Consider the following 25131-nt stretch of genomic DNA (forward strand, 5'->3'; position numbering starts at 1 on the left):
ATCCACTATTACAACTTACATGGTCACAAAACATTAATGATCTTCTGTAGACCAAGGAAATGTTTTTATCCATAATTATCGTGCATCAAATTCACAGCTAGAATCCCCAAAATCAAAAAAATGTGCACAGTACAAATAATAACAAAATACACATACACACACATACACACACTCTCACACACACTTCTTACATAACTGTACTTGGGGAAACTCCATTTGTTGAGTGCCACTGAGGGCATATTTTGCTAAACTGCTGCTCCAGGTATTTTTGTTTGGAAAATCTGTCACAGTAGGGCACAGCTGTTTTTTGGATGAGCAGAAAAGAAAGATATGCTTGTGGCAACTGGAAAGTTTTAAGGTCTTTCAAGTTGTATAAAATGGACCTGCAGAAACATTTAAGTGTTCTCAGGATGCAAAGTTGGAGCTGAAATGTGATATCAAACTAGTTGCAAAAAGTGTACAGCAGCCATCTCTTGAGGTCAAACCTGGTACCCAGATATGCAAGAAAGATTCAGGACATGTAGCTTGTTGGCCTTGTCCCATATCGTCTCATAATCTGATCATGTGTGAATTTCACAAAAGAGTCATATTGTTCTGCTGGTTTGGTATTGAGGATTTGCTCATACTCATCCCGAATTTTATCTTCATCGTCTTTTAATATGACGCTCACATATTATTCCAACTTGTCGGAGGGTAAAGGTGGGCTGGTCCTTCTTCATCCAAGAGGAACCTGGAGAACTAGGTGCTGTGAGCACTGAGTGAGGCTGACTTTGCGAAGTACAAGCGTCACTCTGATTCAGAACAACTTCTAAACGTCTCCACCGCTGATAACGACTATATTCTTGTTTTATGTTCTGAAAAATTTGCCCCGCGGTTGGAAGGCGCCGCTCGCTGCCGGGCGGGGCGGGCTGCTGCAGAGTCGGCGGTGGGGTCTGCGGCTGAAGCAGCGGCGGCAGCTCGGCGTCCGGGGGCCTGAGGCCCGGAGTACGGCCGGCAGAGGGGCGCAGCGCCGCTGCTTCGGAGAGCCGGGGCTCAGCAGCGCCGCCTCGAACTCCATGGGCCGCTTCCACGTCGCCCCGCACGACTACCGCCGAAGGGCCAGGCACCGGGAGTCGACGCGGCTGTAACTGCGGCCCAACCTCCCGCTCCTCAGCGGAGCTCGCAAGCCAAGCCGACTCCAGTGGCGGCTCCAGCACCGGCAGCCAAGTATAGAATTTCTTTTTCTACCAATATGGTGGGTGACTAGATATTCTGAAAAACACTGTCATCATAAAACATTTAGGTGCAGAAAAATGAACGCAAATAGGCTATAAAATTGATAGCTGAGATTAAAAAGTTGAGAAACATAACCAAATTAGTAAGGACACATAGAATCTGTGGCTGCTTTGGGACATTTACTTTTGCTAAGAACTAGACTTGATTTTTATAGACTCTTTGGTGAAATTAATACAATGTCTGGGACTCTTACAAAGTGACGAGTTGGAATCGAGACCCACATATAAAGCAAGAACTCTCAAATGGCTGTAATGCCAATGAAAGGGTGATAGAAAATCTAACCTGCCAGCAAAGGAAAATGACAAGATAACTTGTCTATTTTAGGCAGATTCAGAATGGAAAAATAAAATACTCTGAGAATTTGTAACCATAGGACTTCCTCACATGAATTGTAAATTAAATTTACTCTAATTTCAAGGTCCAGAGAATCCTAAGCTGAAAAACTGAAGTGGCCCTGAGTTTATAAAACTGGAAGACATGCGACAGAAACAAATGCAAATAATCTCCCTTTAAAAAGTCGAATATGAGCACATAATAAAGTTAACCAAATGTACAAGAAATAAAGCCCCTATGAGTAAGAGTGAACAAAATTAACAAAACAGCATATGTATATTTCTAAGAACTCTTGATATTGGAATTACTTAATACAAAATATAAAATAATTGTTTTAAAATTGCTTCAAGAAATAAAATATAGATGTAAAAACCATAAACATAAAAAGGAATAAGAAACCATCAAAAATTATCAGCCCAATCATAAAAGAATAACAAGAACAACAAGAATAACAAGAAAAAGCAACAAAAGATTTGGAAATGAAAGAGATTATCATCAAATTTTAGAATGCATTAATGGGCTAAATAGAAGATTGCATTAAAAAGAGAATTTGTGGAGTTCTCTTACCATTTGGCAGAGTAAACCTCTAACATTCTAATTGTTCCAAAATGAAATGAAGCAACTCTGGACTAATACAAAAAACCAACCACTCTGAGGGCTCCAGAGTGAACAAAAAAAGGCAGATTTTGGAGGGAAGTTGAGACTTCAAGAAAAATGCTGACATAGGTTAGTCCATTTTTGTGGATTTGGCCTGAGGGTGGGCCATGTTCACAGCACAGAGAAAGACAGCTGAACTTGTAATAAAAAGCGCATTGCCTGTGCTGGAGAATGAGAAGAGTGTCCTGGAAAGGAGAGAGTATAGAAGGAGAACTCTGTGTTCTGTGTACAATCACTACCTAAGTGTCTACCTGGTCTAAAAATAGCACATGCAGGCATCCTGGCTAGAAGGTAAAAAAAAAAAAATTATACTTAAAATTGAGTTGCTACCTGTTTCAAGTGAGATAGAGATTGCAATAGGAGCCTAATCAAGGTAATTGCTTGCTAAAAAATAGATCAAAGCTTGTCAGAAGAATATAACTATATCAAGATTCTCCACCACACAATTTTCACAGTGTCCAGGATAAATTCCAAATTAATTAACATAAGAAGAACCAGGAAAATGGTATTATTCTCAAAGGAGAAGAAAATCAACTGCGATATCCCAAATGGTGGGATTATCATAAAAGAATATAAATTAACTGTGCTTAATATGGCATGTGCTTGTGATAAAGGATAGGAACTCTCAGCTGAAAAGTAGAAATTATAAAGAAGAAACAAATGGACATTTTAGAATTTAAAAATATAATAATATTTAAAATTTTCAGAATTCCCTGGATGAACTTAACGGAAGAATAGAGGTAACAAAGAAAAGTGTCAGTGAACCTGAAGATAGATGAATAGAAATTATCTAATTTGAAAAGGAGTGAGAACAATACTTTTTTTAAAGAGTTTCTAACTTTTTCCCAGGATGTAGAAAGCTGGGAAGAGCATCATCACTCCAGATAATCTACAAAGTCATTACTTTAGAACCCATCAGAAAACTGAGGTCTTAGGCAGGCAACTACCCTGATGTATATAAGAAAATACAGGTTCTTAGAAGATGTTATTTGAGTCTTGACTTACCTACAGTAGCACATGAAAGGAAGATGGGGCCACCATTTTGGAGAATGAGAAGAATGAATGTAAAAATTAATCCTAAAGCAAGCTGAAGGAAAGAAATAACAAAATAAAAATCAATGAAATTGAAGACAGAAAAAAAAAGATATTTAAAAAAAAACAAAAGCTCGTTCTTTGAAAATATTAAAAATTAATAAAATTCTAGAAAGAATAACCATGAAAAAAAGAGAAGGCACAAATGATTAAATGAGAAATGAAAAAAGGATATTATTATAGATCCTACAGACGTTAAAAATATAAGAAAATATTACAGTCAACTTTATGCTCATAAATTTAACAATTTAGATGAAATGGACAAATTCCTTAAAAGACACCAACTAACCAACCTTACTCAAGATTAAATAATGTGAATTATTCTATGTCTATTAAAGAAACCAAATTAATAAATAAAGTTTTTCAAGAAATAAATCTCCAGGACCAAATGGCTTCACTGGAAAATTCTAATTAACATTCAAAAACGAAATATTACTGTTTCTACATTAACTTTTCCAAGAAAAGGAAGAGAGAAAACATTTTGCAATTCATTTTTATCAGGCCAAAACCCAAACCAAACAAAGACATTACAAAGAAAGATTAATAGAACAATGTCCCTCACAAACTTAGATGTAAAAAATCCTTTGCACAATATTAGCAAATCAAACCCCACAATATATAAAAGGATAATATATCATGACAAAGAGGGATATATCCTGGTAATTCAAGCCTGATATACATTTGAAAAACAAATGATTTAATTCACAATATCAATATATTAGAGAGCAAAAATCATATCACATTTGAAAACCAAAAATTTGTATAATTTTTTTCCAGAAATATTTCCTGGGATTTATTACTGAATCCATCTACTGATTAAGCCTTGAAATGTCTCTGTGGGAAGGTTTTATTTTTGGGTTTCACTTCCTTAAAATTATTAAACTATTCTGATTTTATATTTATTTTTGTTTTAATTTTTATTGTTTCTTTCTTGGAATTTGTCAACTTTATCAACATTTTAAATTTATTGGCAAAATATGTTTATACAACCTGTATTAGTTTGCTAGGGATGCTATAACAAAGTACTGCAAACTTGGTGTCTTAGAAATTTATTGTCTCAGTTCTGGATGCCAGGAGTCTGAAATCAAGGCATTATTATGATTGGCTTCTCCTGAAGGCCGTAAGAAAAAAATCTGTTTCATGCCTCTCTAGTAGCTTCTGGTACCTCAGTTTTTCTTTGTAAGTGGCATTCTCTCTGTTTCTTCACATTATTTTCCCTCTGTGAATGTCTGTCTCTATGTCTAAACTTCCCCTTTATATTAGGACACCAGTCATACTCTATTAGGTCTCTCCCTAATAACCTCATCTTAACTTGACTATACCTGCAAAGAGGACTTCAACATATGAAGTTTGGGGGACACAGTTCAATCCATAACAGTATTACTTTTTAATATCTGTAGAATTAATATCTGTAATTATCCTTAATAATTAGTTTTTTGGGTTTTTTTGTTTTTTTTTTTTTTGCGGTACACGGACCTCTCACTGTTGTGGCCTCTCCCGCCGCGGAGCACAGGCTCCAGATGCGCAGGCTCACGGGCCCAGCCGCTCCGCGGCATGTGGGATCTTCCCAGACCGGCGCACGAACCCGTATCTCCTGCATCGGCAGGCGGACTCTCAACCACTGTGCCACCAGGGAAGCCCAATAATTAGTTTTTAATATTTGTAGAATGTACAGTTATACCTTTTTTATTCCTAAAGTGTTTTTTTATGTTTTACATTTTACGTTTATATTATTTATATTGTCAGAGGCTTTTCAGTTTTATTAATCTTTTCAGAGAATCATATTTTGACTTTGTTTATACCCCCTCTTGGATATCTGTTTTCTAAGTTACTCATCTCTGCTTGTGTCTTATGTATAATTTGCTTTTCTTTCTCTAACTTCTTGGTTAGATTCTTGAGATTTTTACATTTTATTCTTCATCACTAGTTGTCTTTGAAGGTTATAAATTTGCCTCTGACCACAGCCTGAGCTTTATCCCTCAAAAATTTCACAAAAATTTTACTTGAAAAATTGTGGTGACTTCCCTGGCAGTCCACTGGTTAAGACTTTGCCTTCCATTGCAGGGGGTGCAGGTTTGATCCCTGGTTGGGAAGCTCCCTGGTTGGGAAGCTAAGATCCCACATGCTTCAAGGTCAAAAAACCAAAACATAAAACAGAAGTGATATTGTAACAACTTCAATAAAGACTTTAAAAATGGTCCACATTAAAAAGAAAATCTTTAAAAAAAAATTGTGAAGATGGAGACAAACTAAAAGAATAATATAAGAAGTAGAGGTATCCTTTTACAAATTTTTAACTTTTTGTCTTATTTGTCCTCTCTTTCTCATCAGTAGGTAGTTCTGTTATTTTCTGAACTATTTGAAAATAATTTTAAATTTTATGACAGTACTCTGAAAAAAAATAAAGCTATGTTCCTCTAATAATAAGAATATTTTCCTATTTAACTGAAACATCATCATATCCATGAAATAATTTTAAAAATTTATTTATGTAATAGTATTATTGAATATAATATTATTTTTAATTCCCTAAGGGTCCAAACATATTTATTATGGTTGTTTTAATTTTTTTACTCTAATACCCTATCTTTTTTCACATACCTCCATACATTGGAAAATGGTAAAATGTGATTTAAATTATTTCCTAATTCTTTCTTGTCATATTTTCTTTGACCCAGTTGATTATTTAGAAGTGCATTTCTTAATATCCAAACTTATGAGGAATTAAAAGTTATCTAACTTTGCACTTGGCCAGAGAACATATTCAAGATGATTTCAGTACTTTAGTTTTTATTGATACTTGGTTTTGGTGAGGCATGTGCTTAGATCTGATCAATATTTAATGTTCACTTGAGAATTTTGTTTGGTAAGAATTTATGTTCTGCAAAAAATTTTGTTCTGTAGTTGTTACCAGTAGTGGTCTATATTATGTTGGTTAGATGAAGTTTGTTAATAGTACTTTTCAAATCTTTTATATGTTTACTACTATTTGTCTGGTTATCCTTTCAATTATTGAGAAACATGGGTTAAAAATATCTTGTGGAATTATTTATGCCATTTTTTTAAGTTCTATTTTGTTATTTTATATGTTTTGAGGCTTTGCTATTAGTTGCATACAAATTTATGGATATTACATATATTTGGTGAATTAAATTTTTATATTAATAAAATTTATTTTTAGGACTTTATATTAGTACATTGTTTACTGATACTAATATAGCTATTTCTGCTTTCATTTGGTTAGTTTATACATGGTATATGTTTTTCTATCTTTTTATTCTCAAATTTTAAATCCATGCATTTTATATATCTTGTGGAAACTATTTTTCATTAATTGTTAATAAACTTTTATTAACATGTTTGCATTTTAATTAGAATATATAGAATTTTATATTTAGCAGAATAATTGGTATTTAATATCTAAATTTGCCATTGTACAATTTTATGAATTTTTCCCACCTATGCTGTGTTCCATTTTCTCACCTTTCTTAACTTATTTCGAATTGATTATTTTTATTATTCTAGTTTTCTTCCAGCAGCCAAGTAATTGTATGTGCTTTTACTATATGTACAAATTACAGTATGCATTCTTGAATTTTCATATGTGAGTTAGTACTTTTATCTCTTCCTGGGCAGCTCAAGAATTTTAAACATGTTTAATATATTTAGTCCCATTGAACTTGCAACTTACTTCTTATAGATGATTAAAAAGTTCTCAATCTTATTAATATTTTTGGAAATGCAGATTAATACTATAGTATGATAACTATACACACTTACAAGTTTGACCAACATTTAAAAAGTCCTATAGAGGATATAGAGCTATTAGAATTTTCATATGTTGCTGAATTGGTGTGCAAATTTGTATAATCACTTTGTAGAAGAGTCTGCTAAACAGTGAACACAAATGTTCATAGATGTAACATTTGGAATACTTTAATACTGGTGACAACCCAAATGACTGTCAACATTACATTGAATAAATAACTAGTGATATATTTGTATAATGACATCTTTTAAAGATGTGAAAAGTAATAATCTAGTGCTATGTGTAAAACAAGATAGATGAATCATTCAAACATAATGTTGAGCTAAAGAAGCAAACCATAAAACATTTATATAAAGTTCAAAAATAGGTGAAATATTTATGACATCCCTAAAAGGAAGTTTTTTTCTCTAAGTGGGATGGAATATAAACAGTTTTGTTGAGCATCTTAAACCATGGCGAGAAAGTCAACATACCTTCTAGTGGTTCCTATTTTCAGAGAATTTGGGAAATATAGTTTGCAAATTCTCAACCCTGGAGTCACAGAGCAGAGTACATAAAGTTGCCTTTCAGTCAATAATCAGTCCACCAGAAACTTTTTTGTTTATTTTTTTCAGATGATTCTATTTCCCAGTCACATAGATACAGAGGCTATCTTTAAAACTTCTCCATCTCTGATCGTTTATAGTAAATGAACTTTTCTTACTCACTAAACAGATTTTAATTTAAAAATATTTAGAGGTACCAGTTATGGCAAAAACAAAAAACAAAAACAAACCACACTATGCTATGTACTGGGCAAGAAGGATTGTAAAGATAAATAAGATATTGGTTGAAAATGACATTTTAAATTTTAATTCATTCCATAGCTTAATCCAAATAGCACGACTCACCCCCTATAAAAAGCAGCAATGTGGTAACAAACATATATCTTAAACTTCTATGTTTTACTTATTCTTTTAAATAAAAAAATATTGTGCTTCATAAAATGCTTTTTGAATCCATCATTCTGAGTCTAAAATATGAACACTTTTAATTAAACATACTTTGATACCAGGCAGTGTATTTTAAAATGTTTTCTTAATAGTAATATAATTTCCACACAAAATTATAAATACTTAGGGATTGTGACACTGACTTTTTTTCATTTGCATTGGTCAAGCATTATGCATTATTCTTTATAGACCCTTCTGTTCTTATCAGTGAGGTTGCTTCCTTTCAGGAATATGTAATAGGAAATATCATTGTGACTTTAGTTTGCATGAGATCCCAAAAAGTTCTACACACAAGCACATTCAGTTAGTGAAGAGACTTTTTTATAAATCAGAACTTAGAGTCAATTAGACATACTAATTTACTTGAGTTTAGTGTTACTAAATTAAACTTATCGTTCTTGGCAGTAGGGAATACACAGGGATAGGATATGAGATAAATACATAAAAATGGTATATAAATTTCATTAGAAATGTGTTAATCAGTTGTTGTATTGGTCCATTAAAGAGTGAGATTCTACTCATGTGTGAGAAGAAGAAAGATTGTTTAGATCCACTGGTGTGATCAGCGATGGCTGCGAACTTGGAGCATGCCAGCTGCGCTTCACTTAGACATTGTCATAAAAGATAAGCGTAGGAAAAATGCTCAAAGAGTTTTAATTTTATTGAAATCACATAGCAGACAAAAGAAAAGGAAACAAACAAAAAACCATAGGCTGATTTGCTACTATAGATTTTTTTTCCCATTCACCAGTATGGAAATTTCTTTTATTCATTAATATTTATCTTTGAGGCATATGTATAAGATATTACTTCAGCTTTTAAAATTTTAGTTAGCATGTTATGAATAAAGTATTTGCCCTATCTGCAATTTTTTCCTGTACTGTATCTCTAATAGGATAACTAATTTGAATTTTTTTCTTAACTCAAGGGCCCCTTTTATAGTATGATTTAAAATCCCTTACAAGTCACTTCATAATTTCCAGCTCTTTCATGTTGTAAGTGTACTTTATCCTGCTCTTCTTTCTGCTTGCTTCTTAGACTTACGCAGAACATGAGTTAACCCATATTTTAATAATCTCCTCTCTTAAGGATTTCATGTAAAAGAGCAACTTTAACTTAGTAATCTAAAATGATACCACTAAACGGAAAACTTTAAAGACTTTATAGTGATTAATATCTAGTTATAAGCAAAAACAATGACAAACTATACTGGAATATCTGACTTTTTAAGTCTAAAAATTTCAACAATAAAAATATTAATTATGATAGAAATATATATTGCTTTTTGAATGTGAAACATTTCAGAATCTGAAATATTTTTACATTCTTTTTTTCATTTGAAGTTTATAAGTTAACAATGCTTACAGTTTTGTTGCTTCCAACTTTATATTTGTTCCTTTCCATATTTTAAAAAAGTGAGCTAAGCTCAGGTTTGTTAAATGGTCTTTCTGATGAAACTGAGGAAAACAGAATTTCCAGTGATTAGATTACAATATTATGCCAGAGGACAGTTGTTCTACCCTTCTTTATGAAGTAAATTAAGATCTCTGCTGGAATGACCTCAGATGTCTGTCCTTCTTGCAAAAAGGTGATGCTGAAATTCATTTGAGGCCTTTTATACTTTATATCTATGACAATTATTAATAAACCTCAGTGTGTACTGGTTCTGAAAGAGAGAAAATATGAGAAGTGGGTGAGAACCTAGGAATGTAGAGAAAACTATGCAACATCTGTGAGTGAAGACAGAGAAACGTGCTGTGTAGGAGTAGCTCCAAAGTAAATTAAGATGCTGATGGAGAAGGAAGGAAATAATGAGCTAACTTCATTTATGAACTTTATTATTTTTAGCAACTGTATAACTTTTTTAGATGCTCAATCTTTAATATTCTTCTCTAATTACTAGAATATAAACCTACAGAAAAACCTCAAATATTTGGTATAGATAGATAAGACAGAGCAGAGCTTGTTAAAAGAGAGTGGTGTGGGGTTACAGTGATTTGTCTGAAGATAGTGCTGAAATCTGACGTGGAGAACATTACAGGTGGATAGAAAGATGGAGGAAGAGGCATAGGTTTTTAGTTTTAGATAATTTTCAAGTGGATGAATTTTGAGTTCAGCTGAGAGATTAAAAGAAAAGATTCTAGTTTATCTGTCACAATCAAATGTGCTTCAACAAATTCTAATTGAAAAAAACTCATTTCACCTTCCAGATTATCAGGAATAATTTCAACCAGGAATGATAGTATATAATATCCATTTGTCATGACTTCAGAGTTCTGTGCTAAAGGGACAACTTGCTTACTGTGGTGATCCCTATTTGATACTCACCCAACATACCATAACCTTTTACTTATAACTTGTCTAAATACTTGGAGGTTTATAGCTTCTTTTAAATTCCCTCCTTTTGGGCCAGTGTTTGGTGAGACTAATCTTTTTTTTTCCCCTAATGGGTTTTTCATAACAATTTATCTACATATTCCACATCACTTCATTTTCATGTGCTTGTCTGGAATCTACATAGCATTGGTTACAAATGAACTATCAAAATAATTAGGATTAGACCAATTCTTAACTTTCTGCAGTGTGCCCCCTCAATTGCCTATAGACCTTGTCAAATGTTCAAAGGCATTATCATCTATCAGTTGATAAGATAATGTTGAATCTACAGAGATTTATATCAAGTAGAATATGTGTAGTTGTATTATTTTTAATTAATTAATTGATTAATTTTGGCTGCGTTGGGTTTTCATTGCTGCACGTGTGCTTTCTTTAGTTGCGGTGAGCGGGGGCTACTCTTCCTTGTGGTGTGTGGGCTTCTCATTGCGGTGGCTTCTCTTTGTTGCAGAGCATGGGCTCTAGGTGTGTGGGCTTCAGTAGTTGTGGCATGTGGGCTCAGTAGTTGTGTCTTGTGGGCTCTAGAGCACAGACTCAGTAGTTGTGGTGCACAGTCTTAGTTGCTCCACGGCATGTGGGATCTTCCCGGACCAGGGTTCGAACCTGTGTCCCCTACACTGGCAGGCGGATTCTTAACCACTGCGCCACCAGGGGAGTCCCTGGTAGCTGTATTCTTATTTTCACTTTTTCCTTTCCCCAAGCATTATAACACTATGCATATTTACATGCAAATTCTGAATCATTAGCAAACACTTTTGTGAACTGTATACACTAATGTCAAACCTTTTCTTAGAAGAACTATGCATTTATATAATGAAACTAATCCTGATAATAGAAATTTAAAAATGAATTCTTAAGTAATATTTAAATAGATGAATCTCATCACAGCAGGTAGAAATTTCTCTATTAATTTAGACTAGTACTTTTTTATGCTTCTCAAAAAAAGTTTATCTTCTCTCTTCATTTTTTTTTTATCAGTGAGTTGCCTATTAAATTCTTGAATTCTTGCCATAGAAATTTCATGGACGTCTGTGGAAACTATGAAGAGAGATGAATTATTTTATAATAAAAATGATGAGTTCAATGATACATTTGTTTAAGCTAACAAACAGAATGGCTTCTTGGTATGCTGTAATATGGTGTGATGACACTTCATGTTGTATATATGTGTGTGGATGTGTGTGTTGAGAGTGGTGGGGAAAGGGTGAGAGCAACCACTTCCACAAACCATTCCTATCCAGAAATTTTCAGAAGCTTCAGTGTTTAATCAATTTACTTGAAAAACATCTGTAATATTTCTGTTTCCCAGACTTGTGGGGGTGGAGTCATTAGCGCCGTCTTCTACTATGATTTCAAAATGATACAATATAGTAACCATTTCAGTGATACTGTTTTCTCTGTAAATGCCATCCACGTTCTTTGTCTTCCTTTTCTGAGTCTCTCTCTATTTCTGTTTTGTATTAATTTTCATTTAAAATTTTAATATAGCTCTTTTTAAAATAAGTGTTGACTAATATTTGCTTACGGTGAACGCTAGTTCAAGTGAAGTCTTTCACGCATTGTATACATGTATTAATGTATATAAACAACATAATTATGGTAATTAGTAAGCTGCATTTTATCTTAGAATGTTTCTCAGTCAAAAATCCTGTCATTTAGGGCTTCCCTGGTGGCGCAGTAGTTGAGAGTCCGCTTGCCATTGCAGGGGACACGGGTTCGTGCCCCGGTCCGGGAGGATCCCACATGCCGCGGAGCGGCTGGGCCCGTGAGCCATGGCTGCTGAGCCTGCGCATCCGGAGCCTGTGCTCCACAGCGGGAGAGGCCACAACAGTGAGAGGCCCGCGTACCAAAAAAAAAAAAAAAAAATCCTGTCATTTAAAAAGGCTATGTTCATTTATTTATTTATCTTCTAATGCCATTGTATTTAAATTTCCTATTCTAATATGCTTGCTTTAGACTGGACTCCTAAGGAGGCAGAAGAACAAGGGGTATGGAATTAAGGAACAATATGAAGTCAGGGAATTGAAAAAGTAAAAATTCCAGAGAGAGGCTGAGCAAACAAGAAAAGAACTCAAACAAGGAAAGAAGTATTCCCTGGGGGGAATGTGGAAGATAGGCCAATCATCGATTATAATTATGTCACTCTGAGAATGTGTAAAGCACATGTGCCATCTGCTCAAGCCGTCACATCAGTGATCTGATAGGTACTGCTGTTTCCTCAGAGGGGTTTCTTTTAATAACTCATGATGAAAGAATATGGCGGGATATTCGGAGGAAAAGAATGGATATTTGGGGGGAAATTGTATCAGTGGAGACTATGGTCTCCAGCATCCCAGATCCCCGCGGTATGATTCACCTCTCTGTAAGGAGCAAGTAGAATTTGTTTGTGTCCCATGCTAGTCTGGTTACATCCACCTGATAATTTGAGTTCAGGAAAATAATACCATTGAAGGGATATATATATGTATAAAATGTATGATTTTGAAATACTTTTATAAGGACATTATAACCAAAAATGACTTTGCTAAACCTGATTTTTAAATGTGACTAAGTTTTATTTGTGTTAGGAATTGTAACTGATAATAATCAATAGGTAACACACATTGTCTGAGTAATGAAACATTTTAATGAGTGAACTAGGTCCCCATGTTTTGGTTAATATGCTCTTGAGAAGGTCCTTATTGTTGACAGTACAATTAAATTTTTTTTAAAAAAGTATTTAACTTAAAATGTTCATGGTAGGCATGAAAGAATGCTCTTTCATTTTTCACATCCTCGTCTTTGTATATTTTGCTTCTAGTCATCTGAAATTACTTTTTAATAGGATGCTTATATTGCTTATCTCTTACTTTCTCAGTGAAATTTTTCCCAATAGTTTTTAAAAACTATTGAGTTTTTAAAAACTCATTCAGAGAGGGTCCTTCTGTGAAAATCAAGGGAAAAGAGATACTTTAACTAGAATGACTGTCCCAGAAACTGCACCTTAACTTTCTGCTAAAGACTGTTTAACCACTAAGTCCACAATGAGCAGAAGTTTTGTGAATACCTCTGTTCTGAACATTTGTGAATATTCAGAAGGTTTTGGCCCTTTCTTTTTTTTAAACTGCTTGGTGAGTCTGATATCCTTATGGTAAGTTTATAGGGACCATGACAGTCTCCTTGTTGCATATCCCATTTTCCCCCCCATACTTTCTCATTCAACCTCTAACTTACAGCATCCAAAGTAACCTTGACCATGCCTGTATGCCATTTAGTGCTCTATGTTTGCTGTTGCTTATCTGGTGTGTGTGTGCATGTTTGTGTATTTATGTATGTGACATACATAAATTCTAAAACTCTGAATTATTTTTGTAGTAGTTAACATTTTAAGATGCTGAGGTTTCTTCTTTCCACACTCCCTATAACTTATTGTTTTTCATCTACTCTTCTTTTGGCAGTGATAGCATTCCATAAGCTCCATTATGAGTTTGAAGTTGATATATTTTAAGAAAAATAATTCAGTTGAAAAATTCATAATAAGGAGCCGAGTAGTGCAAGTTGAATACAAGCCGTGATTTCCAAGATCCAAATAACTCTGAAAACTAATTTTTTTTTGTCTGCAAAACCTGACCTAATTTGGCTTCAAATTTTGACTTCAAAGAATGACATTGGTTTATTTATAGTCTTTACTTATCTTTCTCAGTCTGAATATCCATACAGTTTTCTATAGCATTTTTAGTGTGTTGGATCTTGGGATGCTGTCCCAGATTCTGCTAGGGTGCTGCTTAATAGGCAGTAAATGCATTTTATTACCTTTTTAGTATTTAGAAAAAATACAGCATTTGAAAACCCATCTGACCTCAAGAAGTTCAAATAAAGAACTGTGGACTGAAAAACTCTGGTGAGAAAAATCAGCAATATATTTTTAAATTGAGTATTTAGTTGAAAGGACTTTAATGCCTCAATGGAGTCATCAGAACTATTACTTCAGTGCTTTTCTTTCCATCTCATTTCATAATAGGTAACATCTTAGCAGTGTGGAGAAGAAATCCCTTGCCTAGTGGAGAGAAAGGAGATGGGGTAGAACATTATAATAAAAATAATAATCTATAGAACAGTGATCTAGAGAACAGATTATTTTCTCCTTGTTTTTCTTTCTCTTCCTTTATCCCAACATTTTACATTTTACTATGGAAAGAATGCCCATGAAAACAACACTGTATCAGATTTAGTGTTGTAATGTATTGCAGTTTGTATTGAAAAAATTAAAATATAAGAAAACAAAAACATATTTGATATGTAGATTGATTAAATTAAATACAACAAACATTTAAAAACACTAAATGGACCTTTTCTTCAAAAAAGAGCATGTGTCTGCATGAAATTTTGCATGCATTAAGAAGAAAGTCAGTCTCATTGAATCCCTTCAAGTAATCTATGAAGAACCTTGGTCCTAAAATATGCCTGAGATTGTGCAAAGGATTGATGCAGGTTCTGCACCATGGTTCTGGTCATTGAAATATTCCAAGTCTAATAGAGGATACAGACAATTAGATGAATTACACAGTGTGATACAACAATTCTTATAATTAGCATAAGTACAAAGTGATATTGTACCACAAAGGAAGGAATAACTGACACTTTACAAGGAGGTTTTCGTGGAGATGACATTTTATTGAACAATCACAAGAGGGATATTGTAAAGAAATATGAGGGAGGAAGCTTGGAGGAGTCTGAGAATAGCTGAACTAAAAAGCATTGTGTACTCTTTCCAAAGACAATGTTCTAAATTCAGTGACTGTATTTTCAGAAACAAAACAGAACAAAATTTTAGTTTCTCAGTCTGGTTTTCCAGAATCCATTCATTTGTTCAGTAAATATTTGCTGAATATCTTTCCTGTTCTCTGCTAGGTCTTAGAATGTGGAGCAAAGTGACAGTGTTTGTTGCTAAGGAGTTCATTGTCCCATTAGAGAGCCAAATAAACAATCAATTGCAGCATGACTTACAGGGACTGGGCACTGTGGTGACATTTTGGCTACTGAGCAATGCCTAGTCATCTCCTAAATTTCCACTGAAATAGCCCTGAATGTAGATACACAAATCTGGGCAACAATGCTACAAACTAAAGAGAGGAACTAAGTTGGTGTCTGGAGAGATTTACAGATACCTCTGTACTATACCTGCTCTGCCTTCTGACCCAGAACATCCCAAATTGCTGTCTCTAAATCTGGGACTCAAGGATGTTGTCAGGTAGAATTGCACTGGAACTGTCAGAGCTGGCCAGAATCAGGCTCATTTCTTAAAACTATTTCTCTCACATTTTTTTTTTAGACATGCCATGCGGCTTGCGGGATCTTAGTTCCCCAGTGAACCCATGCCCCTTGCAGTGAAAGTGCAGAGTACTAACCACTGGACCACCAGGGAACTGCCTACATTTTCTTATTCTATATTGGTTTTAAGACTGTAACTCCTAGGATTCAATATGTATCAGTCAGTGTTCTTAGTGGCAAGCAAGAGAAACTAATTCTTTTGTCTCAGGAGAATTTATTAGAAGCGTAGTGTATAGAATTTCCTAGAAGGCTGAGAAACTCGGTGAGGAGGTAACAGTGCTCCAAGCCACAGGACATTGAAGCTTGTACCCCTGAAAATAATGGAATGGGGCAATGGACACCATCACTAGCATCACTAACACTGCAGCCAACATTGAAACTCATATAACAGCCAGAGAGTGTTCTCTGTCTCGTCTCTTTATCATGGCAACAGCAACCTTTCCAAAGTCCAGAGTAAATGCATATGATTGATGGGTTCTGAGACACAGACCTGCACCCCAGCTACAAAGGAGGCTGAGTGAGGTAGTCAGGGTCTAGTCTAGTTATAAGACCAAGAAGCCATTTAGTCTTACAAATATATTGGATCTGTAATGCAGGGTTGGAAGAGCTGAGTAGCCAAACGGAAGACAGTGAGCCCATCCAGAAATTAAGGAACAAAAGGAAGCTAGTAATACTCCTGGGGCTAGAGGAAAAATGGGTGTTACCAGAGCTCAGAAGAGAGGGAGATTTGATTGGAACTAAAAATAAATTAAGGAATGCCTGGAGAAAGTTGAGACCCTGAGGGATAAATTGTCCGAGGAGACTGAGCTATGGACGAGATGTGACAGAGATGCTGCCTGAGACAGAATAATAGAGACACAGTTACCCTGCCTAGCTTCTGCATGCCTTCCAAGTTCCAAACATCTATCAATGCCTTCCATTGGCCTAACCTCTCCAGAGTTTGTTGTAGTTTCTTGTGATACAGAGCTAGCTGAGCAGAGAAAGGAAGGAAATGGATCTGAGAGAAATCGGGCAAGACATCTGAATACTGGGAGAGCAAGTAGCTGAAACTGTCAACTTCAGTAGAAGTTCTGAACTCTTCCTCTCACCAGGATTCAAAACGTGACGAATTTTCCATTTTTAAGAGGGGCTTTAGGTGCCAGGCAAAGAAAAAAAAATAGTGTATATTCACTGCACTAACCACCAGGAACAGAAATAGGTGTTAATATAATGGCAGCACCTCCTAGGAGGAAAAGTCTACACAGAGAGAACATTGTCGACAAGCAAAAAGTTAAGAGTGTGTGGATTACGTGCAGCAGTGTTTTGGGATACGTAGGCCTCCATTCATACAGAACTGAATTACAGACTGCATCTGACTTACTAGCTTGGTTTAAGAATTCCACAGTCAGAAGTTGTTTATTGAGCATTATATTTCCATTCAGGGATTCACACTGAGAGTGGAAACTGCCAAGACGGAAGTGGACAGTGAGGGGGCCAGGGAATCCTTATCTTACTGATGTCATTCTCTGCACCTCATTGCAGAATTAATAAAGCAAGAAAAACAATCACAATTCTGTAGTACTAGGGAAAAGAAGAATTTCCCCAGAGGATTCAAAGGAAGCACAAACCTCTGAAGATGATTTTTTACCAAAAATGTTCTAACCTTTGCCAAATCCAAATATTACCTTCAGTTACTGAAACTTTCTATATTTGAAGTTGTTGACCATCCCTTTCTTCTTGAAACTCTACTGATACTGTGCCATTTATTCCTCATATTTTCCGATTTTTTTTTTGCTCTGGTACTTAATTCTTAGTGTTCTTCAGATTTATTTTTTCTGCTCATTGCCCTTCTCACGTGACATGCAATTGTTGAAAGATATAATTTACTCTCATTTTTAATGTTCACAAATACTTAGATGACTTCCAAATTTATGTAGTACCAAGTTTTTCACCTTCTGTTCTGAAGGTCTAAATTCATAAGAACATGTTTAACATCACTAATTCTGTCCCAAATTAAATACTTTCTCTTTTCTAAAACTGGTTTTTCATGTGCTCCTTTATTCAGTTGGGGATCCCATTATCTTCCATTCACTCTATCAACCTAGAATCACTCATTCCCAAAACCAATCATTTGTAAACTCCTACCCACTTAATCTTGTTCAAATATCTTTTCCTGTCCAATCCTACTCCTGTTATCCTAGTCCAGGCCTTTAACAACTCTTACTGGGTAATTTTTATAGACAACTAACTGGACCTCCTGCCCCTAGGCTCATTTCCTCAAATATATTCACACTTATCAGAAATCTACTGAAAAAATGCAATGTCATCCTTACTTTCTTAAAGCCCTTTAATGGTTACTTATAACATACCAGATAAAAACCCTTTCATTCAAATTCCTCATTTACCTTAACTCTCCAGCTCATCTACTGACACTTGCTATTTCATTCCTCTTCTATCTTTCTGAAATTGAGTCTACTCTCCTTCCTGCCTCATGTTGTTTCGTCATTTGGGAAAGAATATCCCTATCCCATTCCAATAGACTTTATCTGGCAAACTCCTATTCAGTCTTAAAGGCTCAGTTCAGGATGACAGTTTTCAGTAATTCTTTCAGACTAGGTCAAACTGAATTAAAAGCTTCCACCATTTCCCCCACCCACAGAACAGTAAGCATAATTATAAGCCAACAGATTGTGAGCTCCGGAAGGACAGGACATATTTCATTCATCTTTATATTTGCAAATCCTATCAGAGACTAGTGCATACTGAAATTTTGAGTCTGAATACCTGCATTTGTGTTCTTCTTCTGATATTTATCAGCTAAGGGACATTAAGAAAAATAACATTTACCTCTTATAACCTCACTTTTCTTATCTATCAAATGGTTTAATAATAATATGTACTTTTGTGGTTGTTATGAGGTTCAAATGAGATGTTTATAGGTATATGTCATAAAGGGAATGTCATAATAAAGCCAGTCACACAAAGTTTTGGTTTTCCAGTGCATGTAAAAGTTATGTTTACACTGTACTGTAGTCTATCGTGTGCAATAGCGTTATGTCTAAAAAATCCAATGTACCTACCTTAATTAAAAAATACCTTAGTGCTAAAAAGTGCTGTCATCTGAATCTTCAGCGAGTCATAATCTTTTTGCTGGCTGCTGACTGGTCAGGGCGGTGGTTGCTGAAGATGGCGGAGGTGGCTGTGGCTACTTCTTAAAACAAGACAGCAATGAGATTTGTGGCATCAGTTGACTCTCCCTTTCACGAGGGATATCTCTGTAACATGTAATGCTATTTGGTAGCATTTTACCCATAATAGAACTTCTTTTAAAATTGGAGTCAATCATTTCAAACCCTGCTTCCACTTTATCAACTAAGTTTATATAATATTCTTCATCCTTTATTGTCATTTCAGCAATATTCACAGCAGCTTCACCAGAAGTAGATTCCATTTCAAGAAACCACTTTGTTTGCTCATCCATAAAAAGTGTCTCCTCATCTGTTAGTTTTATCATAAGACTGTATCAATTCAGTCACATCTTCAGGCTCCACGTCTAATTCTAGTTCTCTTGCTTTTCCCACCACATCTGCAGTTACTTCCTCCACTGAAGTGTTGAACCCTTCAAAGTCATCCATGTGCATTGGTTTCAACTTCTTCCAAGTTCCTGTTAATGTTGATATTTTGAACTCGTCCAATGAATCACAAATGTTCTTAATGGCATCTAGAATGGTGAATCCTTTCCAGAAGGTTTTCAATTCATTTTGCCAGATCCATCAGAGGAATCACTATCTATGGCAGCTATAGCCTTATGAAAAGTATTTATTAAGTAATAAGGCTTGAAAGTAGAAATGACTTCTTGATCTGTGGGCTGCAGAATGGATGATGTGTTAGCAGGCATGAAAACAACATAAGGCTCATTGTACATCTCCATCAGAGCTCTTGGGTGACGAGGTGAGGTGCATTGTCAGTGAGCAGTAATGTTTTGAAAGGATTTTTTTTTCCTAAGCAGTAAACAGTGGGCCTAAAATATTCAGGAAACCATGTTTTAAACAGATGTGCTTTCATTCAGGCTTTGTTGTTCCATTTATAGAGCACAGGCAGAGTAGATTTGGCATAATTCTTAAGGACCCTAGGATTTTCAGGAATGGTGAATGAGCATTGGCTTCAGCTTAAAGTCACCAGCTGCATTAGCCCCTAACAGGAGAGTCAGCGTCAAAGCCAGGCATTGATTTCTACTCTCTAGCTATGGAAGTCCTAGATAGCATCTTCTTCCAATGTAAGGCTGTTGCTTAGTCTAGCCACCTTCATTCATTATCTTAGCTAGATCTTCTGAATAACTTGGTGCAGCTTCTGTATAAGCACTTGCTGCTTCACCTTACACTTTGACATTACAAAAACAGCTTCTTTCCTTCAAGCTCATAAACCAAACTTTGCTAGCTTCAGACTTTTCTTCTGCAGCTTCCTTACCTTTTGCAGCCTTGATAGAACTGAAGAGGAGTTAGGGCCTTGCTCTCGATCATGCTTCAGCTTCAGAGAATGTTGTGGCTGGTTTGATCTTCTATACAGACCACTAAAACTTTCTTCTATCAGCAATGAGGCTGTTTTGCTTTCTTATCATTTGTGCATTCACTGGAGTAGCATTTTTAATTGCCTTCAAGAATGTTTCCTTTGCAGTCACAACTTGGCTAACTGTTTGGCATGAGAGAGGCCTAGCTTTCAGCCTATCTGAGCTTTTGACATACCTTCCTCGCTAGGCTTAATCATTTTTAGCTTTGATTTAAAGTGAGAGTCATGCAGCTCATCCTTCCACTTGACTACTTAGAGGACATTGTATGTTTATTAATTGGCCTAATTTCAGTATTGTTGTGTCTCAGGGAATAGGAAAGCCTGAGCAGAGGGAGAGAGATGGGGGAACGGCCAGTTGGTAGAGCAGTCAGAACACACACATTTATCAAGTTTGCTGTCTTATTATGGGCACAGGTTATGGTGCCCCAGAACAATTACAATAGTGACATCAAAGATCAGTGGTCACAGATCACCATAACAAATATAACAATAACAAAAAATTTTGAAATATTATGAGAATTACCAAAATGTGACACAAAGACATGAAGTAAGCAAATGCTGTTGGAAAAATGATGCAGACAGACTTGCTCAATGCAGGCTTGCCAGAAATCTTCAATTCGTAAAAAATCAATATCTGTGAAGCACAGTTAAGCAAAGTGCAGTAAGACAAGGTATGCCTATATACTACATGAAATATTCATATATTGGTTGTTTTATTGTGTTGTTTTAACTATTAACAAATTATTAAGAACTTGATCTTAAGCACAGGTTTTTAGAAAAATAGCATAGGCAGACATTTAACTTGGTAAGAAAAAGAGAAGGGATTCTGTTGTTGCTATAGTAGAGAGAACTACCAACAAAAAGTTAATATGTATATATATAACTGATGAAATGGACATGTAAAAATATACTTACTTTTAGATCTATTTAGGAGTCCTGGAAAACTCATGACAAAATACAATTTATAACTTGGCTAATTTAACTTCAAGGGAATTATTTAATTTTTCTTCTAATAATAGGGCATAGAACTTATGAGAAAGAAGCCAAAGTGTAAGAAGAAAGGGAGCAAACAGAATTTTGTTTACTTGACATAAGCCTTTGAAATAAGAACATAATTTATCATTGTGATGGTCAGAAATTAATTCAGCTATCTATTACATACCCAAGAAGTCACTTGCAGTCTTTTCAATATGCTTCGCGTCATCCATTTTGTTTCTTGTTTCTATGTAAACATGCAGTAACAATTTAGGAATGATAGCGTGTCCATGGCATCATTATAAGGAATTAAATAAACACTCAAAATTTATCAATTATTGATTAAAAAAAGCAAAATAAAATGGAAAATGCTATCTAAAATAAAGTGCAAAATGCTATTTAAAATAAAATGTGTATTTGTCCCATTTGCAACAGTTTTAACAGGATAAAATAGTATAATTTCAGAGGTGACTACTGTGAGATAGTTGGGGTATTTTTATTTTCACAACCCCCATGGACATGTTATAACTATGATATCCTTGGTAAACCATTTTACTGAGGTTGTTCATGCAAAAACAGGTTAACCATGAAAAGAAACTTTATAATTTAACAGTTTTATCTGGTCAGAAAACAGACTGAAAATTCTGACAGGCCATTTCATTTGTATTTTTAAAAGAATATGGGCTAAGGGTAGCAAAGTGTCTCTTAATAAGCTCTACTATTAATGAATTGATCTTAGAAAATGTTCCAAAGCAATTTTCTTAGAAAACTAGGACAGGGTATTCCTGTGTTTTTCTACTATGCCACTCTGAAGTCACAATTCAGCCTTAGGAAGGAAAAAATAATCCTATTCTCACCAATACCACTTTTCATTTTATAATCTTCTCTCCCAGTAATAAGTCTTTACAGTGAATTAGGTAGGAAAAAAAAAAAAGAGAGAAAAAGAAGGTATAAGCAAAGCAAGAGAAATGAAGAACGGAAGTGACAAAACAAGTGGTTCAAGGCACAATCTTCAGCCAATCAAGAGCTACATATTTTTATGCACAAGAGTCAATAAAAATAACTGCTATTCAAACTGCAGCTTTGGAATTATGTTTTGCTTGTGACTGTCCCCATTACCAGTTTTCTCAGGAGTGCATTTTTCTTCACATAAATAACTAAATGGGCAAGAACAAACTTATTCTTTTGCTTTGTTTTTTACAAAATACTACATTTTCATTCAAATAAACTCATTCCCCTTATCATATTTAGAGTATATACTTGCTTGCTTGAATAGCTGAAATAAAGGAGTCACAAAAAGTACATGCATATATTTTAAAGTAATAGCAAAGCCTTTTAAAACCTAGTTCTCATACCATGGTAATTATCATTGCCCCACAGATTAGTATGGGTTAATAGTAGATTGGTCAGAATAAATAATATTGTCACTATATAATAAAATAAGGAATTTCAATGAGCAGGGCATGAGTTATTTTCCTACAATAATTGGAATCATGAACAGGCAGATGGAGCCCTGAAATGTTGGTGGTAAACAACTGGACTTGGTTGGGAAGGACATTTTATATACTTCCCCTTTTTTTGAAGATCACAAAGTATTCTCCAAATATTACCTGGTATCTCTTGTTCCCCTGAAAAATTATGTTGCTCAGAACCTATTTCTCATGCTGCTCTATTGACTTGATTCAGGAAATGGTGTTCTTGCAATGGCATAGTCAGAGCTCTCAAGAAGCCCCTGGTGCCTTTTCAATTATTTCTGTTAAAAATAAGGCTCTGCCTGTTATTGTGAACAGTTGTTAAATTTATGAGGGCACGTGGCAGTTGATGAATCATTGCACGTAAAAACAACCATACAGAAACTGTGGCTTAGAAATCAAGCAGCCTTTTGAAAATGAGGTCAATAAAGAACCACGAAAAGAATCTAATCCTGCAGAGGAGTTGACTTTTTCTAAGTCCTATAGATTCTTATTTAGAAAATGAAATGAAAATGAAATTCATCCTTCCTATAAAGTCAAGAGTAATCTTTCCAGCTTGATTACTACTAATGATCTTTCAGTGCATCTCTGAAGGACATCAGATAACCTTTGAAGATTAAAGGAATTATTGCCTGGGATCCTATCTCTGACTTACAGAATTGTCATTCTACAAAGTACAATCAAATTACTACACGAAAAATTATTTCATTAGAGGACCATTCATGGCCCAGCTCCTTCATCAAAGTCCAGAGTATTTGAGGACCCAGCCTACCCCCCACCCCTACCCCTCTTTTCCCCATGGTATTAGCAGGATTAACTAGAGCCAGAGGGTGGGGAGCTTTGGCAAAATTTTGCTTGTTGGCTTAGAATATACACTTCTGCCGCTACGTAGAGGCTGGAATTATGCTGATTTTTAATCTTTCTAGTTATTCTTATTTTCCTTTTGCTCATCAGAGCTCTTAAATGCTAAGACCAAACTGGTAGAGACTTATGGAAAGCTAGGTTGCTCTTGACTCATCTGAACATTCCACTGGGCAAGATTTCTGGTTTTCTGAAAACCATATCCAAATGAAATTAGAAAATCATAAATCTTGTAGGATAAGATGGAATCAACATTTTTCAAGATATTTTATTGATTTTAAGTAATTTATTATACCTGAGGATCCTTTCTTTAGACAAGTTAGATGTAGATAATTTCTACATATGTGCACTGATCTTGTCTCAGTGCCTTCACTTGAAGAGCTTATTATTATTTGAATGTTAAATTTTCTGATAGCAAATAAGAAATGTGAAGTAGTTTAATAATTCTAAACTGTAGTTCTGTTTCTGTAATGTGATGATGTAAACAGATTATTCTATTATCCTTCTATTATTTTAACTTTTGTACAGAAGTATTTGTAAACAAAAATGAAGCGATTAGCAATTCAAATATTTGGTGTCTAAAAGGGGATTTTTAAGATGATAGAAAAAATAATTCTTCTTTTCTCTCCAGCGGAAATGATGAAAGGGTTTTAATTTTAAAAAGATTTACCTACTAATCTTAATTATCTCTCAAATTAAACCCCAATAATACATTTATATATTGGGATCCAATATTCTACTTACTTATTTAGATAGTTAAAATAGCAAATTTGATATTAGCTTGTTCAAGGGCCAGGCAAATTTGAAAGACTTAGAATGAAAATGAATCTTTCTAAATTTAAAGTCATAAAACATTTATATAGAGATGTTAAATAAGGGAATTTTAGAGTTAACCTTAACAAGCAATCATCCTCATTCACCCATTGAGTCTCAGCATAATATACCAGTGAATATATGAGTAATAGATGGAAAATCACTTTTAACCATCCCTCTGCAAGAATAACTGTACAAGTTAAAGCAAGGAAATTGGTGATAAAGTTAAGCCATAAAATTCTAGGGTTCTTAAAATTATCATGGGAAAGGTGATGGTGACCAGCTCTTAAGCAAAGGAAGAAGAATGTGTTAAAGTAATCCAACTTCATCAGTCCTGTCCTCTTTATGGAATCCCAGTGTCTTGGAAAAACCATGAACTCTACTGGGAGATCCTGTCTCTCTCTGTATTCAAGCTCTGAGCTCTATCACATGGTGTACTTTTTAGTGGCCCCCTTAAACATTCTCATATGTGATCCCTTTACATACCAAACTAAATTTCATAATGGGTGCCACTACTTATTCTTTCTACTTATTTCAAATACAATGGATCCAAGGCTAGTTACTTCCTCCCTAAACGTTGTCTTACTTGCCGGGCACTCTTCATTAAGATCTTACGGTAGGTAGAATTCTAAGATGGCTTCCA

At 34.9% G+C, this 25131-nt stretch overlaps 1 pseudogene; it reads right to left on the reverse strand.

Annotated features, from left to right (window-relative positions):
* Positions 1–511: 511 nt before the first annotated feature.
* Positions 512–21575, reverse strand: LOC115853557 (akirin-1 pseudogene; annotated as a pseudogene).
* Positions 21576–25131: the final 3556 nt, after the last annotated feature.

Source organism: Globicephala melas, chromosome 9 (genome assembly GCF_963455315.2).
Source record: "Globicephala melas chromosome 9, mGloMel1.2, whole genome shotgun sequence".
NCBI classification, from domain to species: domain Eukaryota; kingdom Metazoa; phylum Chordata; class Mammalia; order Artiodactyla; family Delphinidae; genus Globicephala; species Globicephala melas.